The sequence below is a fragment of the Podarcis erhardii genome, assembly GCF_964252035.2.
Source record: "Podarcis erhardii genome assembly, chromosome: 8".
NCBI lineage: Eukaryota > Metazoa > Chordata > Lepidosauria > Squamata > Lacertidae > Podarcis > Podarcis erhardii.
Window position 1 is genome coordinate 74,357,245 of NC_138499.1, and position 16,142 is coordinate 74,373,386.

Consider the following 16,142-nt stretch of genomic DNA (forward strand, 5'->3'; position numbering starts at 1 on the left):
CAAACATAAATAAGGGTAGATAACAGAGGTTTTGAAGCAAGAAATTGATTCAGAATCAGGGGAAAGTTCTTTTAATGCATGTTTTGCTGATTTATTATCGCTGTACTTCAGGAGCTTACGAAAAATGCATTTCCATCCATCATCCTCTTTCAAAAGGTTGATGGAAATCAGCCTCTCTGCCAAAGCAAAGAAATACTTGGTATCAGCAGACTCCCCAGACAAAACAATGGGGTGTAAATCTAGTTAGTCGGATCACATGGTTTAAGTCCATTGAGGCAGGCTTTACATCATGGCAATCAATCGCAATCGCTCTCCGTTGGTGTTCAATGGTCATGTAACATTTCCCGTTGTAGAGACTCATGATACAGTTAGCATTTATGCTTCAGCCAGCCTGGCAGGACTGCATGGTCTGTGGGAGGTAAACGGAGAGCAAGGATGGAGGAAAATAAAGTCAGGGTTGTCTATAAAAATAAACCTTAACACCTTCCAGACAGTAACCAAGTATGCTTGGGAATATTGATTTGTATATTTGGAATATTTGCCATGTTTTATTCTTAATATTTTTTTAAAAGCCAGAGCCAAGAACTACTTTTGAAACAAGAGTGTCCCCTTTAGTGAAAAATGTTGTTGTTGTTGTTGTTGTTATTATTATTATTATTATTATTATTATTATTATTATTATTATTATTATTCAGGCTTTTTGGTGCATCAATTACAGCACTTTTCCCACACAGCACTCAGTTTTTACTCTCTACCAACATCACAAGATAGATCCTTTGGGGATCTATCTTCCTTATAATACTTCCTTATATTAGTGTGTAATATAATCACACGTGTCTACACAGTGAATAAGGTAACATGCCATTAGGGATGTTGGAGAATTCAGACAAAAAATGGAAACAGGAGTGGCAGTTAATGATGCTCACTTATTCATTCAATGTTTGGAATAGAAATCAACCCAGCAGATGCAGCTGGTATTCATTGTTGTTTTCAGTCTGCAAATGATATATAATTGATTACATTTCCTGGTCCATTTGCATTGTGTTTCCTATGCATTGAAATTAATGGAGCGGAATAAAGGGATGACAACATAACTCATGCTAGTTATGCAACTTTGCCACAGGAGACCACAAAATAAATAACAACTAAAGCATCCAAGGCAGATGTCCATCAAACCTCTGCTTGAAAACCTCCAATGATGGAGAGTCCACAACCTCCCAAGGGAGACCATTCCACTGTCGAACAGCTCTCACTGTCAGAAAGTGTTTCCTGATGTTTAGTCGGAATCTCCTTTCTTGTAACTTGAAGCCATTGGTTCGAGTCCTACCTTCCAGAGCAGGAGAAAACTAGCTTGTTCTATCTTCCATGTGACAGCCCTTAAGATATTCAAGATGGCTAGCCTATCTCCTCTCAGTCTCCTCTTCTCTAAACATACCCAGCTCCTTCAACCATTCCTCATAGGGCTGTCAGCATCCGGGGGTCGAAAGGCCACCTGGCTAGCCCCCAGCTGGATCATCTCCCTCTCAGCCTTCACACTGTGGAGATTCATCAACCTCTGGCTTCGATGTAAACCAGAGACTCAAGCTAGCTGACTTGAGCACACTATATGTAGCAGTGTAAACTGCACAACAGAAGAGGCTGAGGCTGTGGATACATACTAAAACCATGGATTTATTTTACATAAATCAGAACAAAGAAACATGTCGTCTCTCCTTGCTGTCTTCTTGGAGTCTCAAAAGAAAAGCAATACACAGAGCGGAAGTTCTCACGGGACCCAGCAATCTGTGCTGGAAAGTAAACAGACATGTGACACACAACAATCCCATGTCTGCAACAAAAGGTGCAATGGAATAGCCCAACATTGGCTTGATAGACCTCAGACTTTTTGCTTGCTAAGTTGGAGCAGCAAAAGGAGCTCACAGCATCCCAGCATCTAAAGTATTGGAGAGTGATCAAATTACTTTGGTCCCTGAGACAGAAAACTCCAAAAGGATGATTGTTGGTGGCAAGCATCATCATCCTTTAAATATCTAACCATGTGCTGCCCTTTCATGATACACAAAATTGGCTCTGCCTTACGTGGCTGTCTCCCTATGCTTCAAAGTTGCATAACAGCACACAACATCAGTGATAGCACATAAATCTCATTGGTTGAGAAACAGCACACACCGTGCTATGATTACATGATTATAACATCTCACAATTACAGCAATGCCAAGAATGCTATCCCCAGAAGAGACAAACATGGATGAGAATTTTGGGCAGGCAACTGAACAAATCTTACCAACCTCAGGCAAGTCAATTTCTGGCAATGGTGAAGGCAAGTCTGAATGTGCATGGGGGTGTCAACAGCTTCTTGAATGCATTAGCATCCCTAATGAAAATGAATTTTGTTTAGGTACAGTGCTAATGGCTCTGACAGCCTAATTGCCACGCACTGACTGCCAGCTATTAATTAATTATTATTTTATCCTATAATTTATTTACCCTGGAAAAATGCCGCATAAACGCAGCATCTGTTTCCCTCTAAGCTCTCGCTTCATTTTACAGCTGAGCAGCAGGAGGATCCATGAAGTTGAGTTGACTTGTCCAAGGTCACGGAGATAGTAATTGACTTTTATTAGAGCCATGGAGGACGGCCGGTTAGGACGTCGACTCTTGGCCTCAAAGATCCTACTTGTTCTCAGCATCTAGCAAATGGAGTCACACAGAGACACAATGTAATTCTGCTTCAAATGTATCTGTTTGCTTCTCCTGGGGAAACTTAGAAGACTAGAGCAAACAGGTAGGGAAAACAATAGGAGGTTCCCCATTATAAGACCACAGTAAACTCTTTCCTCAAGGTCAGAAAATGATGCAAGGCCAAAGACTTCCCTACCCTCTAAAACAGCAATGTTTCACTTCCTTATCCCCTATGGTTTCTGTGGATCAGATTTTCTCCATTTTAGTCTGTTATCAATACTCTTGTACACTCTACGCTAACCTACACTAATATGTCATTTGAATAACAGTTTATCCAATTTAAGATTTGGATGGCATGCCTATCTATGGCGAGATAAGGGAAGGGTCCATAAAGGTTTTTCTAACCATATCTTCAGAGGGCCACTACTGGAAGTCTGGGAAAGGAATAAAAAATTGCTGGAGCAGAAAACACCCTGGTGGCTATCACCAATTGATATTTTAACAATTAAAAAATCAAATCTTGAGGGGGAACGGTGGACATATGAGGACCTACTAACCAAAACAGAATCCGGGTGGAGGATTAGACCATATGAAGAAATAAAAAATAAGTTGACTGGTTGGATTCAATATCATCAAATAAATTCAATATGGACGGAAGACAAAAAGATTGGAATAAATGAGAAAAAATCCAGATTCCAGATTGAAATAATAGAAAGTAAAACAAAATTACTATCAAAAATGTACAACCAGTTGCTTGAGTGGGACACCAAGGACGAGGAAGTAAAGGAGGTGATGGTGAAGTGGGCGGTAGATCTAGGGTATAACATAGAATTTGATAAATGGGAAGCTTTATGGCGCAAAGATATGAATTATTCAGCATGCACGACACTCAAAGAAAACATGTACAAGATGATGTACAGATGGTACATAACGCCGATAAAATTACATAAAATTTATAGAACAGGTGATAAATTGTGTTGGAAATGCAAGAACAAGGAGGGCGAATTCTTCCACATGTGGTGGACGTGCGAGATTCTCAAAAATTTTTGGGAATCTATTTATAATGAATTAAAAAAAATTCTCAAATATACGTTTGTCAAAAAGCCTGAAGCCTTCCTGCTGGGGATAATTGGCAAGGATATCAAAGAAGAAGATAGGACCTTTTTCCAATACGCAACAGCTGCCGCTAGAACCCTCATAGCACAGTGCTGGAAAACACCAAAAATCCCAACATTAAAGGAGTGGCAATTTAAATTATTGGATTATTTAGAATTGGCAAAATTGACACAAAAAATAAGAAATCAAAAACGTACAAAATTTAGTAATGAATGGGATAAATTTAGAACATATATGGAAATAGAGATAAGGGGTACATCAAAATGTTAATCAGAAATATATATGTATCAAAAAAAAAAAAAATCACAGTAGGCATGAGATAACGCTTACTACGTTACAAATGTCATTTTGGAATAGATACAGCAGATAGACAACTAAGATAACATTATCCGAAATCGAGATAAAGGGAAGTCGATCAATGTTGTTGTAAAATTAATGTTAAGTTGTGTTGTTTAGGTAGTATGTATTGTATGTCTTTTTTCTTTTTTATGTTTGTTTTATTTACTTTTGTCTTTTGTATGTTTGTGAAATATACTTATGCAAAACTTAATAAAAATTAAAAAAAAAATGAATAACAGTTTATCCAGATGATTTTCCAAAATTGATAATAGAAAATCAATTCATAATAATAATAACTGAAATGGAGAACACTCAGTTTTCCTTGCGTTTTAACCCCTGCAGTTCCTTTGCATCTGTTGTACCTCCCCTACCATAAAAATGCATAGTTTATGGGCCCCATTTAAAGTCCTGGTTTTGACCTATAAAGCCTTAAACGGCTCAGGACCACAATACCTCAAGGGCCACCTCTTTCCATATCAGCCTACCCAGACCCTGAGATCATCTTCTGAGGCCCTTCTTTGTGTGCCTCCTCCTCGAGAGGTTCAGAGGGTAGCAACACAAGAACAGTCCTTTTTTGCAGTGGCTCCCCATCTGTGGAATGCTCTCCCCAGTGAAGTTCGCCTGGCACCTTCATTATACACCTTTAAGTGCCGGGCAAAAACATTCCTTTTTAACCAGGCCTTTGGTTGATCTGATTTACATCCTATGCCCTTTTAAAATGTATTTATTTTTTTTTTTGTGAGGGGGGCTATTGGGTTGTTGTTTTTATTTTTATTAGGTATTTTGTGGTTTTATATCTTGATTTGATTCTGTGAACCACCCTGAGACCCCCGGGTATAGGGCGGTATATAAATCCAATTAATAATAATAATAATAATAAGTGTGAGGATTCATGTGCACTGATAAGATGCCAATCAGAGTCAGCTAGAGAATGATGCCACACGATGGGAGCACTTAGAATTAAAGGCCAGGGTACCTCATAGCACATGCTCAGGCTATGAAGTTGTTTCTAGCAATGGGACTCATCTCACAGTCCTTTCACTTGCTAATCCACTCATGGATCCCTGTGAAATGTTATTTATTTCCACAGCCTCTCTTAGGGGTGGGGGAGTCTTGTTCTTATAGCCACAAGCATCCTCCACTGGCTGGTGTACAGTATAATCATTTTCCTCCCTTCTTAGTCTCCTGGGATATCCATATATTATTATTATTATTATTATTATTATTATTATTATTATTATTATTATTAAAAAATAAAATAAGCAACAGAGATCTAGGTGATTTGGACTGTCAATCTGCCAACAGCAAAAAACAACAACAACTGAAAGAGCAACTCTGTAGAGCGATTTGCTCCAAGCCCTCCTCAGTTTTAATGTATCTCGATCTCATCAGCTTCCAGTATCAATGTCTGATCATAGAAACCCCGCCAAATGAGGTGACATAAGAAGGGCACAGCTGAATCAAAAGCTGTGCCACCAGTCACAGTTGGGTTCTGCTCGAGTTTCATTAAAATTTTAATTGGAACCAAACTAGGCCGTCACGGAGCTCATGAGTATTTCCTGTTCATTCTGCCTTAGAATCAGATGTTCAAGGACTGGCAAATTAGCAAAGAGCATGTTTACACTCTGCTCCCCTATTACAAGAAGTGATTATTTGATAAGCAATGAACAGCAGCCAGGAAGGAATGCCAACATTTGTTGACAGCTTCGGTGATGTGTCTCGGTGATTACACCTCATTCTTCTGGGTAAAAAAAGGATCGGCAGCCTTGGGCAATTCTCCTGAAACTGATGTGTGTGACTCGGCAACTGTCCTAAATGTCAAATAAGCCTCCACATTGAAAGGCAGCAAGAATTCCAGAAACCTGTGAATAATAATAATAATAATAATAATAATAATGTTTTTTATATGCTGCCCATCTGACTAGGTTGCCTCAGCCACTCTAGGCAGCTGCCAACAGAATATTAAAAACACAATAAAACATCAGACATTAATTTTTTTTTGCTATACAGGGCTGCCTTCTGATGTCAGATAGTTGTTTATTTCCTTGACATCTGATGGGAGGGTGTTCCACAAGGTGGACAGATGATTGTGACCACATGATTTACTAAGGGCTGGTTCACAAAAGCAGGTATATCACTTTACAGTGAAACCTTGGTTCTTTAACAGCTTAGTTGATGAACAAATCGGCCCCCGAACGCTGGAAACCTGGAAGCAAGTGTCCCTGTTTTCAATCATTTTTCGGATGCCAAATGTCCGACACGGCTTCTGCTTGAGTTCAGGAATCTCCGGTAGCCAACTGGAACCCACACCTTGGTTTTCAAAAGGCTTCTGGAGTCGAACAGACTTCCACAATGGATTAAGTTTGAGAACCAAGCTTCCACTGTATTTAGGAAGACGAGCATAGGCAATGCCTTATAGCGAATCAGACCATTGGTTCATCCTTCTCAGTTTTGCCTACAGTGAGTGGCAGCAGCATTCTAGGATTTCAAATAGGAAACATCCTTGATGAGGACTGAACCTGGCATCTTCTACATGCAAAGCAGATGCTGTATCACTGAGCTACAGTCCTGTGCTGGGATACCGGTAGCCAAAGTTGTGAAATAACTCAATTGCGATGCATCATGTTTGAGTTTATATGAAAGTTCTATTTGTCCGATTTGATTCCTGAGGGCTCCTTCGCACGTCCAATGAAATAAGATGCTTCGTGTGGGAAGAGGCTCATTGATTCAAGGAATAGGTGGCACACATGGGAATACAGAGCCAGAGGAAGAATGTAAGAATAGAGCAAATGCAATGGGAAGGAAATAAAGAGAATCGTGGCAATAGCTGGGATTAAACATACCAAAACAACTTGATTAACAAAACATAAAACAATAGCTGTTACACACCCTCCAGTTTTCTTCAGATGAAAAAAGGGACATTTCTCACTGACCAACTGACCCTCCTCTCACACACCCCATTTTTTGCCCTTCCACTGTGTAGAGCATTTCCTATCCTATCTGCATAGCTGTCAACGTTTTCCTTTTTTAAGGGAAATTCCCTTTTCCAAATAGGATTCCTCGCAAGAAAAGGGAAAAGTTGACAGCTATGCCTATCTGCCGCCACCACAACACCCATGGGACACAGAACTCATCCCCCCCCCCCCGTCCTGAGAAAACCCCTTAATCCTGATTTCATTCTTTGGTAGATTTACAAAAAGAAAAACACACGCCAATAAATGAATTTTAGAAATGTGCAAGTTTAGATACGGTCACACAAAGGATTTTGTAAATGATCAAGACCCCTTGCACTCCCCTCTATTCCCCCCATCCTAGGGTTGCCTTATTTTTTGGGGAACAAACCCAGATTTCTGAGCTTTTGAGGGGACGCCTCCCACAAAAATAGTGATTTTAAACTTTTGGTGCTGTTTCCGCTGCGTTGCCATACATCCGGGTTTCCCCTGACATTTTGCCAATTCCCTCCCTCACGTCATTTTTACACCCGAAAACCAGGACAAGTCAGGAATTTTCCTGATGTATGGCAAGCCTACCTTGTCCTTCCATGCAGGGCAGCCCAGCCCTCTGACTGCCCCTCAGAGCTTATGCACCATGTGGGGCTGGGCCCTGGCGGTGGCAGCCTCTCCTTGTCGCCTTTTCTCCAGAAGCTGCTACGAGCTGCTCAAGGGAGGCAATGGAGAGGCAATAGGATGCTCACTCTCAGCTGCCACTGCCACAGTCTCCACTCGAGACAAGCTCAGGCTCACCCTTCCTCCTGAGCTCAACTGCAGCAGCAACATTGGCAAGATCAAATCAGATGCTGGGATGACTTTCGTAATTCTGGAACCGTCCATTGAAAATTGGGGCACATGAATCATATGCCGTTAACAGATGTGAGCAGGAGTTGATTACAACCCTACTTGTGATTCAAAGGCTGGGTATAAGGCCCTCCTGCGATGTCCCTTGGGGGGGGGGGCGCCACCTGCCTGCGACGAGCATCCCACGGGGGTGGAGCGGCGATGTCACCCCCCCCTTAGGGATGACATGCGGGGTGGACTGCCACCACCATACACCACTTCCTCCACCAGTCACCCAGGATCTTCATTTGATTTGTTCACTTTGTGAGGAGAGACGCTTTTGAGCAGGCTTCCTCAACCTCGGCCCTCCAGATGTTTTGAGACTACAATTCCCATCATCCCTGACCAGTGGTCCTGCTAGCTAGGGATCATGGGAGTTGTAGGCCAAAAACATCTGGAGGGCCGAGGTTGAGGAAGCCTGCTTTTGAGAGAGGTTCACCCACTAGAGCTGTCTAAAACACAGTTGGTTGTCATACCATATCTCTAGTGCCATAGACAGCAGTCTCTTCCTCTGAGTGTCCTGCCGTCCCTTATTTCAGCTGAGGTTGTCCTCTGATAAACCATCTCATGCTCCCCATACTGCTAATGTGGGTTTTTTCATCCTCCATCTGTTGCTTCATTTACAAAAGGCCATGATGAAAAATCAACATGAGGAGTTCACCAGGCAGCCACAGTCAACCGATTATCAAATCACATAAAAACTGCCCAGTAGATAGAGCGCCCTAGGGAATGTGAAAAACATGCCAGCCCATCAGACCTTCCATTAACAACAACAACAACAAAACCATTCCCATAAAAAGCTCTAGCTTCCAACTCCAATTTGCCTCTCACTGTTTCTCTGTTAAGACATGGCAGGAACAGGGCCTGTAGAGGTCCTTTCCTGCTTCCTGCTGCAAGTCTTGAAAACCAGTATAAAACCACATAAGACTTTGGGTGGGGGGGGAATGCAAATAGCCAATGGGGCAATCTTATCTCTAGCCAGGGAACATCAGGGCAGAATGGAGCACCAGGACCACCACCATATCTGAAGCCCTGCAACTTGCAGTGGCTAGAGAAGAGGAGCGAAATGGGCTTTCTCTGTTGTTGAGTCAGCAGTTCAAGGCTGTTGTAGCAGGGAGGCCTGGATCAGCCTCTTATCTGGGGTTCTGCTTGAATTTCAATGAGTAACTACCCAATTTGTACTTTTTGATCAAGTACATGAACCAAAACACAGCCATACTTCTAAACGTGTAGTTCTCCAAATTTTGCAATGCAAATCTCCAACCATACAATGTCTACAAAAATGCATAAATGAGGGCAAAATGTGCAAAAAATGTATGCAATATATGGAAATAACACACATAAATGCATTATGTTAAGGGAAATGAATTGCAAAAATGTGTATTTTAGTCAAAACAACATATAAAATCCTGGGGAACCCCAGCCAGATGGATGGGTTGTTGTTGTTGTTGTTGTTGTTGTTGTTGTTGTTGTTGTTGTTATGGAGACATTCATGCTAAAATGCTGATGAATTTTCCTGAGATAGACAGATGACAGATATAATTGCAAGTGGCTGTGGAAATGTGGAAAACTGAATTTAAGCCTGGAAAATGAGAAACTGAAATTGACTGATTCACCTATCCCTGCATATGATCCTACAGATCTTTGGTAAGCCCTGTTTTGCCCTACCTCTGATGAAGGTTTGGCCTCATTGAGGGGCAGTATTTCAATATGAGTAGGACAATTACTAAATTCATGGTTTTTGAAAGGACGGCATCTGGTGTCAGACACCAACAGCAAGCAGAGGAATTGGGAAGATGTTAGTGTACACAACCTCATGCCAATGTGGTAGTTACTGTGAGCTGTCAGTTGTATAATATGAGATAATGCATGTTCTTTGTACTTTGTACTTTTGCCATGTATTTATTTCCTCCGATTTGAACTATAAAATGGTGATTTTCTTGAGTCAAAATGAGAGTACCCCTAAACATTCATTTTAGAAAAAAAGCACTGTTAATATCATTTATTAATCACAACCTGTAAGGCATCCCAAAGTGATTTTCACTACAATAAAAGTGTATATGTGTCAGGGGCTCAGGAGCAGAGGCACAGGGGAGAGAGGAAATGGAGAGCGAAGGGGAAGAATCTGAGGGCAGCGTAGGGGAGTATGACAGGGGCACGAGAGATTCCATGAGCTTCTCCAGCGAATCAGAAGATTCCCAGAGGGGGCGCCGAGGGCCAGGGCAAGGGGGGTCCCGGGGGGGTGCACCAGAAGCAAGGGGCCAGCGGGGACTCCCAAAGCAGCAGCGGGAGATCAGGACCAGCTCCCCCACCAGAGCGTAGTGGGGGGGAAGAGTCCCATGTATCAGGGCCAGCGTCTCCTCCAGCAGGGAGAGAAGATGAGTCAGGGCTGACCACGCCTCTATCGGAGAGTGAGGGAACGGAGGGGAAGTCAGGTCCAGCTAGCCTCCCCGAAGGGGGAAGCAGTGACAGGAGCAGTGTAATGGTCAGGAGAAAGGTTGCCGGCTGGGCGCGCGCGCCAAGTTCGAATGTACAGGCGCGCGGGACAGCAGAAAACCCAGATTGGGAACCAGGTCCTAAAGCCCGCCGGAGGCAGGGGGAAGACTCAGGGGACTCAGCGTCAGAAGAGTCTAGAAAGGGCAAGACCCCAGCGGACAGGCGGACCCAGAGGAGGAAAGAGCAAAGGAAGAGGTGGAGCAAGGCTAGAGTCTTAAACTGGTGTCTGGGGGGAGGAGATTCAGACGGAGCTTCAGCGGTCTAGAGTTTGAGACGTAGAGCTGCGCGCCGCGGCTTTGAAATCGAAACTGAACTTCAATAAAGACTTTTGTATATAACAACGAACTGGTGTTGGTCCTTTGTGAGCTGGGACCTCGGGCAGCTCTGACAATATGAAACAATGGCATATATAAAAACTGTTAAGGAAGTTCCTTATATAAAAATACTTTTTAAAAAGTTGGTCACATATAAAACAATTAACAGCAACTATTATGTAGATAAAATACACCACAAATCCATAAAAGATACAACTGGGATAACAATATCTACTTAGAAGGTTTGTTGAAAAGGGAATGTTTACAACAGTTCCTGAAAGGAAAATAGAGATGGAGTATATCAGATATACAAGAGGAGGTCATTCCAAGGGGTAGGTGCTGCCACACTAAATGCCCACTTCCTACATTGCATGGAATTAACCTCCTGATGAAATGAGATCTGCGGGCTCTCCTGAGGGGTGCAGTGCAGTGATCAGTTGGGTATCTTGGGGATGAGATGGTCTTTTGGGGATCTAAGCAGTCCAGGAAAGAGCCACACTTCAGTGGCTCCTTCACTGTTAAAAGGGGACCCCTTAAATGGAAGTTTCAAATGTGATTGTTAAACAGCTTTCAGTGCAGCTCCAGGACCACCATTTTGGAACAGATCAAATTTATTATTCTTCATTAGCCCCAGAGGCATAGTAAGGGGCAGCAGGGGGGCTGTGGCCCTGGGCACACATTTTTTAGTAGATGTAACCAGCTGCCCCCACAACAGGCACAGAGCCTGGCAGCTGATACATGGCAGCGGTTGGGTTGGTCTAGTGGGCAGGTGGATGGAGGTGTCAGGGGTGGGCAGAGGAGGAGTAGTGGTGAAGACCACCGCCCCATCTTGTCCCTTCCAGGGAGGAGGAAGAGGAAGACAGTATAGAGTTACATCAGGGGTTTGCTGGAGGTCACATATCAGAGGCAGATGAGGAGGAAACTGGGAAATAATGGAAGAGGAGAAGAAGGCAGGGCTGGAGCAGCAGCTGGCTGACACGTTGTCACTAGAAAGCATTCCAGACTCTCCATGTCCCAGAATCCGGTGAGTCTTAAAAGTAGGAGAGTAAAGAGTTCAAAGACTACTTCTTTGTGGAACAGGAATTCAATAATATGAAGCAGCACCCATTATATGCTATGCTGGACCGCAAAGCCATCTTCCTAGCTCCCTCACTTGTCAAGGTTAGATCCTCACCATACTCATCCAGATCATATTCCTTGTTCATTATATTCTCCTTCTTTATCTTTTCAAATACAGAGAAAAAGCTGCTACAGAGTGGAGAAAGGGAATGTGGTTGTATGAATCAGTTACAAAGTCACCCATATAGTTGATTATTTGATGGGTACAGGGTTGTGAATGTATATCTACTGGTCTCAACTTGATGGGGTAAAAACTGGCAAACCAATCTAAAACTTTCCCCCAATAGTAAAAGTTAATATAGTCCCCAAATAAAACTGTTCATCACCTGTTATGGAGATCCATCTTGACAGGGCTGAGATGCAGTCTGACTGTTAACTGTTTCTGGCTTTACCAAGACTTAAAGCATATCCTCTTTGTGACATCACACATGACATCAGAATGGCATGTTTGCATTCAACCTAGACTATCTCCATGCCAACAGCAATGGCCAGTAAACTTCTGCAGCCAAGTAACCATCAGCCTGACTACCCAGTTGTTTCTCTGTAGACTATTGGATGTCTAATTTTTGGTCTCAAAATCAAAGCCCGAATAAGAGCTGTGTATAATCTGAAAACCTGCTTCCACTGTTAAAGAAAACAAATTGTCAGGGACTGGGCAGAGGAGGAGCAGAAGTGGTGGAGACCACCTCTCCACCTGACCCTTCCAGGGAGGAGGAAGAGGAAGACAGCATAGATTTACAACAGGGGACTTAGGGAGGTAGCAGCTCAGAGGCAGATGATGAGGGAAATTGGGAAATCATGGGAGAGGAGGAGCAGGCAGAGCTGGAGCAGCAGCTGGCAGGCACCTTGTCACTAGAAAGCATTCCAGACCCTCCATCTCCCAAAATCCAGTAAGCCTTAAAAGTAGCAGAGCAAAGAGCTCAAAGACAGAGGGCACTTAGTGGCACCCATATAATGATTCCTGGTGACTAGCCAGCTTCCCAGCAGTAAGCATACTCCTGTCAGTTCAAGAGAGTTCTTATTACACAAACATCCCGAGTGGAGCTTCTCACTCCTCTCAGCAACAATAGATGCGCTAATCTGAATTTGAGTTCTGCTTCCAGCAGGATCTAAGCCAGAAACTTGTATGTCTGCCCTTCCCCTTTCGCTCTTTTTCAAGGCATTCCCAATGCTGCGTTTGAGGACTGAGAGTATGACTTGTCTCTTCTCCATTGTCAGTGGACAGGGTCTCTCTCCTATCTGTTGGCAGCCTGTCCTCTCCTTGGCCATCTTCCAACCCTCCCTCTTCATCTGAGCTAGGAGTGTGAAGAGAGGGCTGCGGGGTATCAGTTTTGGAAACCAGCCCTCATCAGAATTATCAGCCTGTGAACTGCTAGCTCTGAAGTTTAACCCTTCTGCATCCTCAGGAAAGCTAGCTTCTTGTTCACTTTCAGAGGTTAACCCTTCTGCTGGGTCCTGGGGGCCCACGTTCCTGACAACCCATAGAGGAGGAGATGATAATGGGGAAGTGGGAGATACGGTGGGGGTGGAGATTCACTCGGGGCAACAGCATTATCCAAGAGGCTGGGTTCTATAGCCTCTCTCTGTAAAGTTTTTTTTTGGGGGGGGGGGAAATTAGTGTAAGAAACTTTTCCTTGTCTTTATACTTTCCTGGACAACCAATTGGGAGCCACTGACAGCATCCTGACTGGAGGCAGCGAGCGAGGAGCCTATTTGAGGCAGGCTCCATTCACCCTTCATGTAGACTCTGTGTGTGTCCCCTGGTGTGTGCCCAATCCACCAGAGGGCATAACACTTGTCGTGCCCCGGGCACCAGTAACTCATGCTATGCCACTGATCAGCCCTATTCGGATTGTCTCCTTGCATAATTTAAACATGTGAAGAAGGTGTAAACTGGACTTCAGCAGTGACCCCTCGTCATGATCACCTTATCCATATTCAGCATGCCATCTGCAAGGGGGCCTCTAATCTGCACACTACAGACGTACTTCCCACACAGCTAGATACATAGGCAATTTTTCAAGGCAATCCTTGATGACACATAGGTTTCAGAAACTTGGGCCAAGATATATGGCACACATGTTAATTTCTATATTAGCTCAGGTAATTCTGTGAATGATAACTGATACTGAAAAGTCGTGAGCATTTCAGTTACCAAACTTTAATGTAATGTAGTATTATTGAAAGAAGGGTGTGGGTGGGTGAGAGACTAAGGGAAAGGAAAAGAATTACAGTTCCAAAAGAAAACAAAAAACCCTCCTGTCATTATATTTTATCCTAATAAATTTCTGGCTAAACTTTTTCTTTTTATCGTCTCCGTTAATTTGCTTCTTGCACTGTTGAGTTCTATCGCATGCCGAGTGCCGTTCCAAATATCTATTGCATTACCCTAATGTTTCCTAGGGATTATGACTCATCTTTAGTAAAAGCTGTTGCAGGCAAAAATGATGAAGAGATGAAATCAACAATTCTAATAATATATTTTTTAAAAATCCTAGCAGGAGCTTTTTTTTTCCTGCAGGAAAGTAAATCTAAAAATTCTTTCTTTTTAACCCTTTATCATACATTTTTATGGAAGGGTTGTGTGGAAGCTTGAGAGACTGAAGTCTCAAAATTCTTTTTCCCTCCTTAAACTCTGTGCGGAGAACTTTGTGCTGGTAAGAGATAGACCATTCCACTGCCCAGTTAACAGCAGTCTATGCTAATAATTTTTATTACAACTGTGGACAGCCTCCCTGCCCTGTGATCTTGATGAAGGACCCTCGCCCAAAGTTGAACCAGGGATTACCCACCCTACCCTATATCTGAATTACTATTTTTTTTAGGAAACTGATTTAATGAGTCTGGATAGCTCAGTTGGTTAGAGTGTGGTGCTGATAATGCCAAGGTTGCAGGTTTGATCCCATATGGGACAGCTGCCTATTCCTGCATTTCAAGGCATTGGACAGGGGTGGCCAACTCCCAAGAGACTAAGATCTACTCCCAGAATTAAAATCTGGCAGTGATCTACCCCTCCCCCTTATTTATGGGATTCAGCTCAAAGTTGAGCTTTTTTTTTTTTTTTGGAAGGAAGAAAGCCCCGTTTTTTTTGGGGGGGGGTAAGGTACAGGAGGGAAATTTCATTTTGGGGGGGAGGGAGGCAAGGGAAGTTGGAGTTAAGTCACTCACAAACACATCGCTATGGATGAAAACAGCCACATAGAAGAAGCTCCATCTTCCCTTCCTGAGTTCAAACAACAATGGAGGGCGGGACGAGGGGGAGGGGCAGGAGTCAGATTTACAGATGCAGAGGAAAGGGAGCCAGAGATCAACCGTGATCTACCAAAACATCGCAGGGATCTAATGAAGGATTTAATTCTTTGGGGTGCTGCTTCAAGGGTGGGGCACTGAGCCAGAATAAAATGATAAACTGTGACTCACTGATTTAAATTATTGTGGCGATCACACAGGGTCCCCGGACATTTAATGGTCTATTGATCCCTGTGGTACCACTGCGCTCGCTTCCCCGCTGCCACCAACTCGTTACCCTCTGGTAAAACACTGAGTCCAGACACTTGTTAAAAGTGAACCAAAAAAAAAAAAAAAAAAAGTTTATTTTACAAACATTAACAAGTTTATGGTTTCTCAGATAATATTCCTGTCAGTATCTTAACTTTAGTTTCTTTACCGGCCTATACCTTCCTAATACCTTCTGACTGATTATCTCAACTGTTTGACTGACTCCCCTTAACAAATTTTCTCACTCTCTCACACCAGCCTAGCCCAACCCACAGACTTATCTTGTCTGTCTCTTCTAACTGCAGACTGTCTTCTCAACCACCCTAACTCTAACTCCCCCCAAAAAACCTCTGTGCTTAAACCTTATACACAGTTAACTCTGCCCATTGGGTTCCCATTGGTTAGTCATTTTACAATTAGATAACCCTTTCCTTATGAACCCAGTATGATGTCACACACCTAGGAGGGCAAACACCACAATGATATAATTGATAAGTTTGCATCTCAAAGAGCTCAAAAAAAAAGTAACATTAAAAAGCACGAAAGGAGGATGGCTGTGTTTCAGTTTGTGTATTGTTTCAGAAAGTGCAAATTACCATATTTACGTGCATCTAATGTGCCATCAAATTGAATGCACACCTCAATTTTCAAAACCTTGAAACCCCAAAACTATTTGCTGGTGAATGTAAATGCACCATCAAATCTAATGTGCACCCTAATTTTCACAACGTAATTTGGCCCCCAA

General features: G+C 42.9%; 1 protein-coding gene across 8 annotated transcripts in view; it reads right to left on the reverse strand.

Moving 5' to 3' along the window:
* Window positions 1-13,400, reverse strand: part of LOC309348095 (uncharacterized protein) — a 110,736-nt gene extending 97,336 nt beyond the window's left edge. For 4 of the 8 annotated variants that reach the window (XR_014159138.1, XR_014159140.1, XR_014159141.1 and 1 more), the window contains exon 1: window positions 12,226-13,400. The gene's annotated coding sequence lies outside the window, so the exon portion shown is untranslated. Of the gene's footprint in view, window positions 1-2,487; window positions 2,691-8,211; window positions 8,693-11,400; window positions 12,029-12,225 lie in introns of those variants that run through there. The other 4 variants (XR_014159142.1, XR_014159143.1, XR_014159144.1 and 1 more) reach the window with 4 other exon arrangements.
* Between the last annotated feature and the right edge of the window lie 2,742 nt (window positions 13,401-16,142).